Consider the following 15,902-nt stretch of genomic DNA (forward strand, 5'->3'; position numbering starts at 1 on the left):
ATGGGGATAAGGGCTGAGAACCAAAGAAGGAGAAACCATAAAAATAAAAGTGTTATGGATGACAAGGTGCATGAGAGAATGCTCACAAAATATAGAAAATGGATGAAAAATTCCATCCATCATTTCCCCCATGAGGGACATATGCACATGGAAAATTATAAGATGTAGGACATAATGAATGTTATAAGGTACTCAAAGCTAAGGAGTAAGGAAACATAAAACATTTTGTTAAATAATGTAGTGGTTAGTCTATATAAAGTAAGCCATAGAATACATTTAAGTTTTAATTTTAATGATATGTGATGAACTTCAGCTGCAATATATAGCTTGAGGCATGGTTATGCTAATTATGCAGCTGTATGTGGCATACCTGTGACAGAGTGGCTACCCACTTCAATATCTTTCTGCAATCATGGTGTTAGATTAGATGAACTCACAAGGACTTACATGTATCACTAATTAATTTGCATTATTTTCATTTCAAATTTTAAATTATTGAGATATGATTGCATCTTTTACTGATATGCAGAGCTGAATATGATCCAAAAAGTGATTTGCTGGAGCACGAGTTCATGTTAAAAGGGAAATTGTTTCAACGGAAGGATGTGGAGGTAAGGTTAAAAAATAAATTCACCATGTCAGTAAAAGCATTAGATATGTGGAAACCCATTGAAAGATTGCACAGTTCTGCTTATGAGGTTCTTTTACCCTTAAAGCAATGCAGTTTGATAACTTTTTCCAGCCTGCAGCTATTTCAGACATCAGAGAAATCAGTGAAAATACACAAATGGTTGAACAAAGGTACAAATGGGATAGGGGAAAGCAGGATGAATGAAAATACTCACAACCAAATTTCGGATGTGCAAGTGTTCAAAGTTAAAAATCATATTGATTTCCAACATCCAAAACATGAAATCCTTTCCTCTGATCCTAGCTCTTTAAAGTTACAGCTAAAACATTAACATGACAAGAAGGCATCATCATCTATATTCCTCAGGCAATCGGTAACCTGGTATAACTATTTTATCTGCTAACCTTTTGCCAGTCTTTGGCATAACATGCCAGTGCACAGTCAAGTTGAATTCTTTACCACACAAATTGCTTCCCTGATCAATGAAGTGGTACTTATTTGATGTGTGGATCCAAAACTTGGCATGCTTTTTAGAGGGAATGAACCATCCCACAAGGATATCTGGTTCAAGGAATGTTTTGGAGTTTCACATTCAGCAGCTATAAATACAAAAACCTGTTTTGTGTTCCACGTGAAAAGAGACTACAAATCTTCTGATATATTCAATGTCATTGTCGTTGGGCTGTTTTTGAAACCAGTTGATCTTCAGGATCGGGACTTGGACAGAGGGGAAGGGGAATTGAGTGTATCAGAGAAGGAACATGCCGCACATAAAGGCCAGAATGATTATGGCAAATAAGAGCAGAGCGTTGGCTCTGTACCTGAATGAATGCATTTTGGTGGCTTTTTCCGTTGCGACCCAACGATGACTCCGCTCAGAGAGGGAGAGCGACGGTGGTAGATGACTCTCCCTTCACCACATAGGGAGTATTTATAGAGAAATCTACTACCTAAAATGTTTACTCCAAAAATCAAGTTCACATTGTGGATGAAAAAATCAAATTAAATCAGTAACATTTAAAGTGATTTAGACTGGAAACAGACGAAAGGATTACTCATCCGAGATTTGCTCCTTGGGAATGCACTCAAATCTGGATTTTAGAAAGAAGGATGAACAAATAACAGTGAATGGAGGTACCTGTCGAAATATGGCTGGTTCCACCATTTTCGGCGAGCGAAACCTCCTTGAACACGGAAGGTCGGCGAGATGCAATTGAATGAAGCAGAGATGCGATTTGACGGGAGCAGATGAGAAACTGAGCTGTAGATATGGATGAGCAAGCAATAGAAGTAGCCAGCGGACGATGATGACATTGGAGAGGAAACACTGAGCTGCGATGGATGGGTGAGAGTACACTCATGTGACGTAGAAGTAGGTCAAAAAACAGGAAATCAGGAAAAAGAAGAAAATCAGATGCACGATGGAGATGAAAAAAAAATTTGAAAAAGTAACAAAAATAAGGACAGATGGCGTAATGTGATTGGTTGTTTTGTAGGAATAGTGAAATCTAAACTCATGAATAAGAAGTAGTAGATATCTCACACACACATTGATGATTATATTAAAAATATGAAATTCTCATCCTTAATAATAAATCATCTGTCCTCGAATGATAACTCAAATGGTAAGAGTTAGGGAACATGTAGGTTGGGTGAGGGAGGTTTAGGGATCAATCCCTGGAGGGTGTAACTTATCTTTCCGATGTAAAACCCTTTCATGAATATTTTTACTAATTATGTATGCTCAATTCCTAAACTACCCTACTAAAAACTCAAGAGTCTTTTGGGCTTTATTCCTCCATGTAATAAAAAAAAACTCAAGAGTCTCCCCTTTTTTCTCCTTATTTTGTTCCATGTAGATTTTTTCAATTATATACTATATATATTATATTAAAAACGGTATGGTTGTAAATGAGTAAAAGACAAAAAAAATTGGTGATAAATTATTATTTATTAGTTTATTTAAATTTAATTTGACTCTTGGCTTCCCGTTCCCTTGTTTAAAATTGATTTACATTTTAAGCTCTTCTTTGCAATGCACATATCACATAATTACAATCAAAGTATCCACACCCTTGACATTTATATATAGACACAATCATATGTACATAGACAATAAAGTAAAAGTTCATACTTTGTCATGACTAGCTTCATTGTTCCCGTCACGTTTGAGATTTTGCATGAGTCAAAGATAATGACTAATTTCATTTCTCTATTGTTTTGCATTCACTTATTTGTTTCCATTTTAATAGTTTTATTTTGAATCTTATTTTCTTGATGCTCCACTATGGTAAGATTATCGAATGGGTAATGGAGTACGTACAACTCCCGACTAAAGGTAATCTGTTTCTTACTGATCCATTAGGCGTAACAAAAAAGATATGTTTTTAGGTAATCAACAACAAGGGTTACCTACTTCAATCGAGCATCTAGGAAAACAACGACAAAAGATAAAAACCAAAAATAGAAACTCAAAAAAACAAAAAACAAACATTCATTAAAAAAATTTACAAATTTATGATTTCTTATATTTAAAATATTTTTTTTTCTTCTAATCCATAAAATATCTTTTAAAAAATAACATATATTTAAAAAATCATAAAAAAAACAAAAATGAATATTCCCCGTGCATCGCACGGGTCAAAAGTACTAGTATACGTTAAATTGATTAGTTCTATAATAAATAATGTAAAAGTTATTAACAAAAATTATAATTAGTTATTAATGATCATTTATATTATTATTGTAGAAATAATCAATTTCTCATATATATGATTAAAATATATTAGTATTAAAATTAGTTAAAAGATGTTTGACTTTTATATAACTTACAATACTAATTAATTCCAAACAATAATTAATTATTAATTATCCTTAAAATGAATAATATAAAGTATAATTAACAATCAATTCATAATATGAATAATATAAAATCAAAATTTTTACTATTTTTGATATTAATATTTTAACTATGTCATTAAAAGAATTCAATACATTATAAAAAAGTATAGTAAATAATATATAGTGTCATTTAAAAAAAATTAAAATTTATACTTTTATAAATATTTATTAGCTAATAGAATTTATGACATTAAATAATTTTAATGCTTAACATATTTATGATATATATAATAGTACTTATTTCATTTATTATTTTTAATATTTTCTCAAGTTGTGATTGGTATCTTAGTTATTAGAATTTATTTTTTAATTATATATACACGTGAAATTAAATGTTTATTTCATTAAAGTTAATACTAGTGTTCTTTGATTTTTCCTAGACCATGAAGCTATATATATTGGCTCTAATGACATGACAGTCTCCATGAGTACCATTTTTTCAATTATATGTTTAGTACAATCAACATCATAGTACTCACCTGATCATTTTCTTCTCTAGCTTTTAGTAGAGTTATAAAATGAAATAGTATTTTCACTCCATGAATCTTTAGAAGAGATTTCCTAGGTAGCATCTTTTTTAGAGATCCAAGAATTATTTTGAATCTTTTAGACTCATCATCTTGTATTTCACCTTTATTTTGTCACAAATTTGATCAGTCATTTGCTTTCAGCTTTGTTGTATTTTTGCTACCACCCCAAAAGCTGAACTTAGAAGAGTTTTCTTGGATAACATCAAATTCAACCTATTTCTTAGATCTCTTCCATGATTAATTTTGCGCTCTTCTAGACCAAACATCTTTTATTCCGTCTTTATTTCTTCACCAATTGGAGGAATCATTCAACTTGGGTTTAACTCTCCACTAATTTGTCTAAGAAGAGTCTTGTATAACATCACCTTCAACCTTACATTCAACTATAAATTTATAAGAGCTCCAAGAATCACCTTGGGCTCTTTTAGGCCCACCATCATGTATTTCACACTTATTTTCCCCTCAAGCTTCCTAACGGCTTGAGTTTGTTTTTGTTTGATATGTAGTAGTTGAGTCTCATAGTTTCAATTGGGATGTTTCTTTTTGTTTCAAGAATCCTCTTAGGCACTTTCACATACACTATCTTGTTGAACAAATTTTTTCTTTCCAGAGCTGACCAATCATTACGTTTCTCAGTATTTGATTAGTAAACTTTGGAAAGAAAAAAAATTGTACCACAAGATAGTGGATGTGAAAGAGCCTAAGAGGATTCTTGAAACAAAAAGAATCATCCCAATTGAAGCCATGAGACTCAACTATAGATCATACAAAAACAAACTCAAGCCATTAGAAAGCTTGGGGGGGAAAATATATGTGAAATACATGATAGTAGGCCTAAAAGAGTCCAAGATGATTCTCGGAGCTCTAAAAAGTTAAAATCTGAATGTAAGGTTGTAGGTGGTGTTTTCCAAGGCTCTTCTAAGCCAAGCTAGCAGAGAGATAAGCCCAGATCAAATGATTCCTCCTGTTGGGGAAGAAATAAAGATAAAGTACAAAATGTTGGGTCTAGAAGAGCCCAAAATGTTTCAAGGAGGAGATCTAAAAAAAAGGTTGGATTTGATGTTATCGAAGAAGATTCTTCCTAGTTCAGCTTTTGGGGTGGTAACAAAGATATAATAAATCTGAAGGCACATGATTGGTCCAATTGGGAACAAAATAGAAATACAAGATGTTGGGTCTAAAAGAGGCCAAGATTATTCTTGGAGCTCTCACAGAGGTATTACCCGAGAAAACGCTTCTAAGGCTGATGCACGATGATCTTAGGATATCTCATAATTGCGTCAACTTTCTCTCTTTTAGGCTCTGCTAGGATTTTACCCATCTTGATCTAAGAAGAGCTTTCTCTCCTTCTAGCGGAGCAGCACCTCCCTAATAGGGGAACTTCTGAGGTTTCTTGCCTTCAAGTACCATTTGACTCTTTTCCGCTTAGAATCAGAAGGGACTGAGTGCAAATGAGCTCACTGAACGAAGAGCAGCCTCGAGGCTCAACGAGCCTCAACCCACCACCGCACAAGGAAGCTCCACCAGAACTGGATGGAGATACCATAGATCTGCACATCGATGAAGAAGGAAGTCGGGAAATTGCAAAGAAAACTATAATGGGGAAAATAATCTAACCAAAACCCTAAACAAAGGGGAAACCAAGAACATCTTATCTAAAGCTTGGAACAACCCTGAGCTTAATGGGTGTTAACTCGCTAATGTTCACTTTTCAACATGAAGAAGATGCAACGAGGGTAATGAACGATGCCCTCTGTAATGTGATGGGACATCTACTCAACCTGCAGTACTGGGTACCGCAAGTTTCTATCTATGAGGTCCACTCCAACCTCGTACCCTTCTGGGTATAGATCCACAGACTACCGATATAGGTCATGTCAACTGCAAATGTCGCAAAAATAGCTAATAGAATCGAGGAAATCCTGGAGATTGAAAACCTTATTATAGGAGGCACTATGCTAAGGACTTTCTTTCGGGTCAGACTCATCGTAGATGTCAACAATCCCTTACCCACATGGTTCTGGGTTCCAAGGATGCTCTACCCAAGGCTTGGGCCTTCTTGAAATTCTAGAAATTACATAGTCTTTGCTATAAGTGTGGTGTAATAGGGCACAAGTAGAAGGAATACAAGGCCCCTCGAGCTATGTCAGCGTTAAACCCTTCAACATCGCACTACACCCCCTCCCTTGGGGTGCCACCAGCAAAATCACTAGCATCTATGGCTGCGAGAAGACATGGCTACACTAGTGAAAGAACTAAGAGTCCTAGAGTTACGCCTCCTAAATCCTCGTCGGTCATAATTAACTCGACGGTCAATCAGGAACTTAGGTACTGGCAGAAATAAAGAAGATAAAAGAGTTGGATTCACCAAGGTAGATAATTTGCTGGGATTAAAGTTTCGTTGTTTGACCCCTATGTATCCTATTGATTCACATACAAATATTGTTCTATGAAATTGATTCCCCCCACCATTTCTTATCTTACTACCCAGTTTTTCAGTGTAGAAGATTATCAACTCAACTATATTAATCTTCAATCCCTTGATCGATTAACAATAATAAGTAGCACAGTGTGATGAGATATACTTTGGTAATAACTATGGCATGATTGAGACACTAATTATCACATTAGGAGAATAGGAGGAGAGTCAAACATGTCCCATTTGAAACTGAGGAAAGTGAGGTTATATGTATTTTTTAATCAATTTTGTAATGACAGGTTTCTATTAGCAGCAAAAAGTCTAAATTTTGTCTTTGAGAAGAGGCTGAAATAGTACCGATTGTAGTTCTCTATACAATGTTTAATGCATATGTTGTGAATTTAAATGTCCACTTATCTCTTATGCAAATGATTAGAGGACCAGTGTAGATTTTCCTTTTTTCATCATGCTGAACATATTCACCACCTTCACCTGTGTTTTGTCTGAAACCTTCTTTAGCTTGAGAAGGACTAAAATTTGACATAGACCCAGTTTCAATGTATTGAAAATTCACCAAACCATGTGCAGTGGAGGAGTTTTGGAATTGGAACAACATTACAACCAATAGTAGGAGAGATAAGTAAGCCAATGCAATCACCCTCATGGTCTCAAGGAACAGATTATGCATGGAAAGGAAGACCTGTAGCTGCTCATAAGTTTTTAAATAATAAAAAAAGAACATGCTTCTTTAATTTTTGGACCAGATTCAAAAGGGGTAACTAAACAAAATCAAAGAAAGAAAACTTAAAGGTAGATTGTAGATGTGGTTTCCTTTTTCCTCCTTTTAGCACTCATTTTAATTCCTAAATTGTTTCCTAAGCATCAGAAATTGATGAGGTGATAATACTAGAATCACTTGATAAAAGATCTAAAGAAATGTTTGAATGGTCAGACGAAGGGAAGTTGACGTGTTCAATGTAGCAAAATTTATCCCTTAAAAAAATTGCTAATTTTCATTTTTTTTTAGGTTCCAAGTGAGTTTAGCTGCAAAATCTTTGTTCTTTTGTTGTTTAAGGCAGAATGCATAAGCTCATTCTATCTCACCTTTTAAGATATTATCTAATGATTCAGTTAGCCCAACATAAGCACATTGTAAATCAACTTAAATGACAGATAGAAGTAGCATTCAGGTGTTAATATGACAAGTTTCCTCACAGTAATGGCAACGGTATAGCTACATGTGGGTTTGTTGCGAGGCCAAAGCAGCATTAATGCGTTTATTGATCGTGTAAATACAACTAGGATAGAGCCCGTTTGCCCGTGCGATGCACGGGTAATTTTTTACCAAATCAATTGTTAATTATAATTATTGAGTATTTTTTTGAAGGTAATTATTGAGTATTTTATATATATATGAAATAATACAATGATATATTTACTAAAACATACAATTTTAATTAGTGGAACACTTATATGTTCTTATTATCTTCCTTTTATGTATCAATGTTTCATTTACTTATACACATTAATTGGCTAACATTGCAATATTAAGTTTGGTTCGCTCTTTACAGTTATTATGGAGCTTGTCGGTGTGATTTCCGCTCAATCTTGCATGTAAAAGATAAACAAATAATTCATACAAAGAGGTACAAATAAGGTATGTAACACCCCGATTTCGGTGGCGTCACTTTAGTAACCAAAAATAAACTTAATGCGGAAAAACGTGAATTTTTTTTTTTCGATAATAACTAAGACAAGACTGAATTGAATAAAACCCAAATGCGAAAAGCAATAGAATTAATATACAATATATAAACAGCCCCCGCTGTAAGTAACAACCTCGTCACGAGTAAACCTCCAGTGACGGTAATAGAAGAGTAGCGCCCGTAGACAATATGTACAAACCGAATATAAAGGTAAGTGTCCGCAACACTATCCCTCAAAACTGAGAATAAGCTGACCCAATGGCCTGAAAATAAGACCTCCTAAGTCCAACCAACTCTCTGTGATTCCCATAAGGAAACCACACAAAAAGCTATAGGTGGGAAACTACCCTGTCCCAAAGAAACAAATGATGTTCAGAGCTAAGACTCTACTCCTACACTAATCCCATCTTGAGGAGCTCACACCAGCACTAAAACCTACATGCTAGCATGATCGTCGTCCGAACTCGAAATCCAGAACGACCTAGTCTATGTACACCATCCGTCATCCTCTCGCTACCGCGATGCGCTCCTGTTCCAGCATCTCAACTCTAGTTCCCCCCGAAGGGTGAACCATCATGATCTAGTCCGCCAAAGACATCTGACAAAGGGCGTTTGTCCGCTAAAGCACACACAGAAGACGCGAGGGTCAACTCCAAAGAATTACGTAAATAATAGCACGGATAGATACAAATAATAGAATAGCCACTTAGGCTTATAGCTAGGGATAACATCCTAGGGTTACATATCCCATAATGAACTTAACAGCAATAATAACAATTAACATGTTCCAATTAGGATTAACAAATAACAATCACATTCGACAACTAAATTAGTATGCATGTTGCATGATATGCAATGCAGGTTAACCCAGTCAACCAATATGCATTCCGGAACGGATGGACATCAACGGATCAGCCCTAACACCAGCCACGGTGGAGCCATTTCGGCCCGCGTGCCTCTTACTCCAACGACAGCGGTAGTCAGATCAGCAGTAAACCCGTAGGTCTGCCATTTCGGTCTGCTACTAAGAGTCACCTAACAGCGCTCTTACGCGGAAATCCTGGTCTTATAACCAATTTTGGAATCCGCCGTGGTCCGGTATCTCGCCGTGTTTAAACCACTTAATGAGTGCATGCAATGCAGTGATTAGCCATACAACGTCTCCGACCTCACTCGACACGTCGCCACGTGTTCTAGCTAGATTAATGTCTCTAAAAGCTTACCCTAAGGTAAAGTCGATTCTGCGACAAAAGACACTCCTTCACAACAACATGGTAACTCATGATGATCTCCAAATCATCCGACTCATCTCAATCCGATGGTCATAACTGCTCAACGAGCACAGAGTATTACACTCTCGGAAACTAACGGTTTCCCGGACTTATCCCCAGGATAGCCCAACAACGCATAGCTGCTCCAACAGCACAAGAGCATCAACATACTCACACTTCTCAGCTTCCTCAACGATTGGATCCGACGACACTTCTCGTTTTCCAAAGACTAAGATTTGACTTCCACGCCTTCCTTTCGAGTTTATTATCATTAATTAAAGATTTAGAGGTTGTTTAATGTCTTATGAGTTTTCTTTACAAAATACTATCCTTTTAGTCTTATCGCAAATCCTATAAGTTCTCGGGATCTCCAAATCCCCAAATGACTCCAGAGAATGTCTCGATCCATAAACACCATAACAAGGCCCTAATCTCATTCGTCCTATCAAACTTTCTCAAAACTCTCAAAATAAAATCGGCATGACCTGCCCGCTATTCTCACCATTCAGAAACTCAGATTTCATTACCAAAGCATAAATACTCAGCACAATCAATCAACATGTCATGTATCAACATATTAAGCAATAACCACATAGCACTTAGCATATAAGGCATGCACCACACATCCTAAATTACCCACATAGCACGTAGCATGTAAGTCAATCATCAAAAACATTCAGTAGATGCATCATCTACATTGTCAGCCGAAGCCTCAGAAAACATTTTCCAATCACACACAATCCAGTGCATAAACAGTAAACAATGTCGAAAGCATCGACCCTAAGTATTAACTAGAGATTCAGTGAGAAGCCCTCACCTGTAGATTCTCCAGGGTGAACTTCAAACTCTTCCTCACAAGCAAAGCGTTGCTCCTCAGGAAATTCCTCAAAAGTTCCTTTAAAGCAAAATCACAGAAATACTATCAGAATCTATCGAAACTAAGCTATCGATACTTACTAAGGTTACTCGAAGTAATCTATACTCTAAGGTACGATAATCTAGCGCGAAAGACAAGTTTTCGGAAAAGGAAATTTTCCTCCTCCTCCTCCTATAGGCTCGGCCACTTTAGGTAATTAGGGGACTCGATTTTTCTTCGATCAAACTTGGTTCCTATGCTTTCATTAGCCGTAACTAAGGGTATTCTGAACTCGGAAAAATTATCGGATCAAAAACTGTCGCAGGGGTATTTTGGTCATGATTTTTAACTTAGAAATTTCAAAACTGAAATCCCAAAAACCAAATTTTGCAGGGACGTCACCAACGACGTTTATGACAACTAATCCTACTAGCACTAAGCTAAGGCGATAGTTTTCAGCCTAAAGGTTGAAGCTTTACTTCAAAAACTCTAAAAATGGGTATTTTAGGCTAAAATTGATTCCGGCGGAATTCCGGCGACATAACGGAAAATCTAACCCGGCAGAAGTGATCTTGGGCACATAAGGAAGAGGTTTAGAATCATAAATGAAAGATTCGGGATAGTTTTGCAAAAACCCATAAACTATCAGCTCAGAAAAGTCTACAGAAAAGCTATGGAAAAAGCGATCAGAGGTAAGGATTAGCGACTATACCTCGAAACCTTGAAGCAGCAACTGATTGATCGACGATCAAGCAAGTAATGAAGAAAATTCTTCTTCCTTCTTCCTTGGTGAAGCTCGCGGCCTTGAGGAGATAAAATGGAGGAGTTTTGTGTTTTTTTCTCACTTGTTTGCTATATATAGAAGATGGAAATTCGCGGGAAAATGAAAGTTTCGCGAATCTGATTTTTCCGGCGTCATACTCCGTGAATTAATAGATATGTTTTGGCAAAAGAATTCCAAAACTATAAAGATGTCTCCTTGTATTTTTGGCAACTAATGCATAGTCGGTGTAAAACTATTTTACCCGATAAGTTGCTTTTTGCATCGGATGTCGGAATGGAAAACTTCCTTCTGAAGAAAGATTGAAATCATCAAGAGAAATGGGTGTACGCGTGTAGAATATTCATTTGAAGCTCTGAATAGAAAAAGTCTTCATTGTCGAGTAATTCTAGGGTTTTGAAATACCAGGGTTTCTGTTTCGGCAAACTTCCGATGATTGGACTCGGACGTTCGTAGATCCTAGAGTTTCGCCTCGAAACGATTGTGATATATGGAAAAAGAGAAGTTCTAACATTTCTCTGAAGATTTTTGGAATTAACTTCCATCGGGCCTATAAGTGAAAACTAGCTATATACTAGGGTTTCTGACCTAGGTTTAAGCGTATAACGATCGTGCTATATCTTAAATCGACTTCGATAAGATCCTTTGACTTTTCCTGAACTTTCTCCTTCATAAATCTATTTCATTTGACAAACTCTTGTTCAGGTTTCCTTTCACACTACATCAACCCTAATCGTGAATAAGATTTTATTCACTTAGCATAAGCTTAAAAACTTGGGTCTTACAAGGTATATAATATATGTTGCTCAAATGTTGGTTAATTGAATTAGTACCCAACCTTAGAGCAAAAAAATTAGGTCAGATGGCACAACGTAATTAGTGGTTTCTTAGGAATAGTGAAATTCAAACTCACAAATAAGAAGTACTAAATACTTGTGCCATGTAATATTTATTTATATTTTATAATTTATATATTTATAAAATTTCAATTATATATTCAACTTAAATTCAAGATAATGGTAAAATATATAATTTTATTAGTAGAATAAAACACAATTGGTAAAAAATATTATTAGACCATCCATCGGACGTATTCATTTTTTTGTTTATCAGAAAATTCGGACTCATTCATTGAAAACGTGAATATTTTTATTTAATTGAAAGATTCAAAAATAGAATGGTAAAATTAATCTTTCATCACCAATAAAAAGAAATTCAAGAAATGGAAAATTAAATAATAACATTTAGCAAGCAAACATATTAATTTGAAAAGAGTTAGTAGCAACTTGATAAACTGAGCAAGGAAAACACTTATCCGGAAACTTTTCTTTTACAAATTAAAAACTCCCTTATGTTATTTTCAGTTGAACCCATAATAAGAACCACAATGATCTCAATGGGAAAAAAATTACGTTAAAAATAATTAGTAACAAATGGATCGAGTGATCCATATAACCGACCTTAGTTGGATAAAGCTTTGGTTGTTGTTGTCGTACAATTGAATTGGAGTTTTTTTTTACACTAATTTTAAGTGAGAGCCAAGCTTCAAGGAAAGTAGAGAGGATATGTATTTTAAAGAGATAAGTTACATACATAAATGAGAATGAGGGTATATAAATATAGTTTCATTGTCCGAAGTGAAGACTCAAATTTAAAACATATAGAGATGTGTGTTACAATCGACTAAGAAAGAACTACAACAATCATCAGGATATGTTACTTTCGACACAAAAAGTATAAGCATAGCAAGAGCTTGCAATAAGAAGCAACACCAAACAATGAATGCCATCAATATTATTGAAGAGAATGTCCAAATGTCTGTAACTTCAGCTCATTCAAATGAAGCCATATTATGTGAAACTCTGCCATTTGTATTATCTGTAGTCATTCAACCAAAATCAATCACAAGAATTATCAGTCACACTTATCATGCACAACCTGAAAGGATAGGGATGAGAATAAAATGCGGGAACACAAAAGCTGCTGCTTAACTTCATCCACATCATAAACTTAGTCCTAATATACATGCCAATTTAATGGATCAAAACTAATTCACTAATTCTTTAACACAGTCACTGAACTCTGTCTGTATGTCTCTCTCTCTCTCTCTCACACACACATTTGGTAGTGAAACACCGAAAAGAGAAGGTACAACAACTTGGTATTGATTTTAAAGAAAAAATCAGCAACTGCATTATTAAGTCAAATTCATATCATTAAAACTTAGATTATCTTCAAAGCCAAAGTCATCAAGACTTCCTGTAAAAGCCTCCAAACCCAGCATTGAAGAAGGAATTACTCCTGAAGGCCTTTGGAATCTATGAGGAACAGCAGCATTTTATTACCTCAATAAGATTAAAAAAAAATAGTAGAACAAAACTATACATGAAAGTAGCCAACCAATATATGAAAGTAGCCAACCAATGATGTAGAAAAATAACTTGAAAGAAGCTAATTAAATTCCTTACTCCCTATGTCTATTATCCTATACTGTGGTGATGTCTATCTTACTTCCTTCTATCAAAATTCAATTAAAACATCTATCTTCCATTGCCTTGGGTTCAAGTTTTCTACATTAAATGGCAGAAACAACCAGGTGTCTCCTTGGACAGTCTACATTCTACAACAACCTGAAATGTACAGTAGGCTTTACTCAACAAAATTTCTTGAAACATTGTGATATTTTTGGACCTGAATTTTCTATGGGTAGATGGGGATAAGGGCTGAGAACCAAAGAAGGAGAAACCATAAAAATAAAAGTGTTATGGATGACAAGGTGCATGAGAGAATGCTCACAAAATTTAGAAAATGGATGAAAAATTCCATCCATCATTTCCCCCATGAGGGACATATGCACATGGAAAATTATAAGATGTAGGACATAATGAATGTTATAAGGTACTCAAAGCTAAGGAGTAAGGAAACATAAAACATTTTGTTAAATAATGTAGTGGTTAGTCTATATAAAGTAAGCCATAGAATACATTTAAGTTTTAATTTTAATGATATGTGATGAACTTCAGCTGCAATATATAGCTTGAGGCATGGTTATGCTAATTATGCAGCTGTATGTGGCATACCTGTGACAGAGTGGCTACCCACTTCAATATCTTTCTGCAATCATGGTGTTAGATTAGATGAACTCACAAGGACTTACATGTATCACTAATTTATTTGCATTATTTTCATTTCAAATTTTAAATTACTGAGATATGATTGCATCTTTTACTGATATGCAGAGCTGAATATGATCCAAAAAGTGATTTGCTGGAGCACGAGTTCATGTTAAAAGGGAAATTGTTTCAACGGAAGGATGTGGAGGTAAGGTTAAAAAATAAATTCACCATGTCAGTAAAAGCATTAGATATGTGGAAACCCATTGAAAGATTGCACAGTTCTGCTTATGAGGTTCTTTTACCCTTAAAGCAATGCAGTTTGATAACTTTTTCCAGCCTGCAGCTATTTCAGACATCAGAGAAATCAGTGAAAATACACAAATGGTTGAACAAAGGTACAAATGGGATAGGGGAAAGCAGGATGAATGAAAATACTCACAACCAAATTTCGGATGTGCAAGTGTTCAAAGTTAAAAATCATATTGATTTCCAACATCCAAAACATGAAATCCTTTCCTCTGATCCTAGCTCTTTAAAGTTACAGCTAAAACATTAACATGACAAGAAGGCATCATCATCTATATTCCTCAGGCAATCGGTAACCTGGTATAACTATTTTATCTGCTAACCTTTTGCCAGTCTTTGGCATAACATGCCAGTGCACAGTCAAGTTGAATTCTTTACCACACAAATTGCTTCCCTGATCAATGAAGTGGTACTTATTTGATGTGTGGATCCAAAACTTGGCATGCTTTTTAGAGGGAATGAACCATCCCACAAGGATATCTGGTTCAAGGAATGTTTTGGAGTTTCACATTCAGTGTAGGATCACGCGCTTACCACTACGCCAAAACCAATTGGTGTTAGTGAGGGCGCAACGTTATTTCTTATAGCGTAGCAGACAGCGCCCCGTTTCGAATGCTACCTGCAGGCAGGATGCTGGCCCACCTGGACCCAACAATCCCCCCCCCAGCACCTGCCAGCCAAACTAGCTGCACAGCATGCCTTCTGTGGGATTCGAACACGGGACCTGGCTCTGATACCACTTGTAGGATCACGCGCTTACCACTACGCCAAAACCAATTGGTGTTAGTGAGGGCGCAACGTTATTTCTTATAGCGTAGCAGACAGCGCCCCGTTTCGAATGCTACCTGCAGGCAGGATGCTGGCCCACCTGGACCCAACATTCAGCAGCTATAAATACAAAAACCTGTTTTGTGTTCCACGTGAAAAGAGACTACAAATCTTCTGATATATTCAATGTCATTGTCGTTGGGCTGTTTTTGAAACCAGTTGATCTTCAGGATCGGGACTTGGACAGAGGGGAAGGGGAATTGAGTGTATCAGAGAAGGAACATGCCGCACATAAAGGCCAGAATGATTATGGCAAATAAGAGCAGAGCGTTGGCTTTGTACCTGAATGAATGCATTTTGGTGGCTTTTTCCGTTACGACCCAACGATGACTCCGCTCAGAGAGGGAGAGCGACGGTGGTAGATGACTCTCCCTTCACCACATAGGGAGTATTTATAGAGAAATCTACTACCTAAAATGTTTACTCCAAAAATCAAGTTCACATTGTGGATGAAAAAATCAAATTAAATCAGTAACATTTAAAGTGATTTAGACTGGAAACAGACGAAAGGATTACTCATCCGAGATTTGCTCCTTGGGAATGCACTCAAATCTGGA

The 15,902-nt window shown here is 35.9% G+C and overlaps 2 pseudogenes; both read right to left on the bottom strand.

Moving 5' to 3' along the window:
* Window positions 1-980: 980 nt before the first annotated feature.
* LOC130715110 (signal peptidase complex subunit 3A-like) lies at window positions 981-1,466 on the bottom strand (annotated as a pseudogene).
* Window positions 1,467-14,785: 13,319 nt separating this feature from the next.
* Window positions 14,786-15,641, bottom strand: LOC130714977 (signal peptidase complex subunit 3A-like; annotated as a pseudogene).
* Between the last annotated feature and the right edge of the window lie 261 nt (window positions 15,642-15,902).

Source organism: Lotus japonicus, chromosome 4, assembly GCF_012489685.1.
Source record: "Lotus japonicus ecotype B-129 chromosome 4, LjGifu_v1.2".
Lineage (NCBI taxonomy): Eukaryota > Viridiplantae > Streptophyta > Magnoliopsida > Fabales > Fabaceae > Lotus > Lotus japonicus.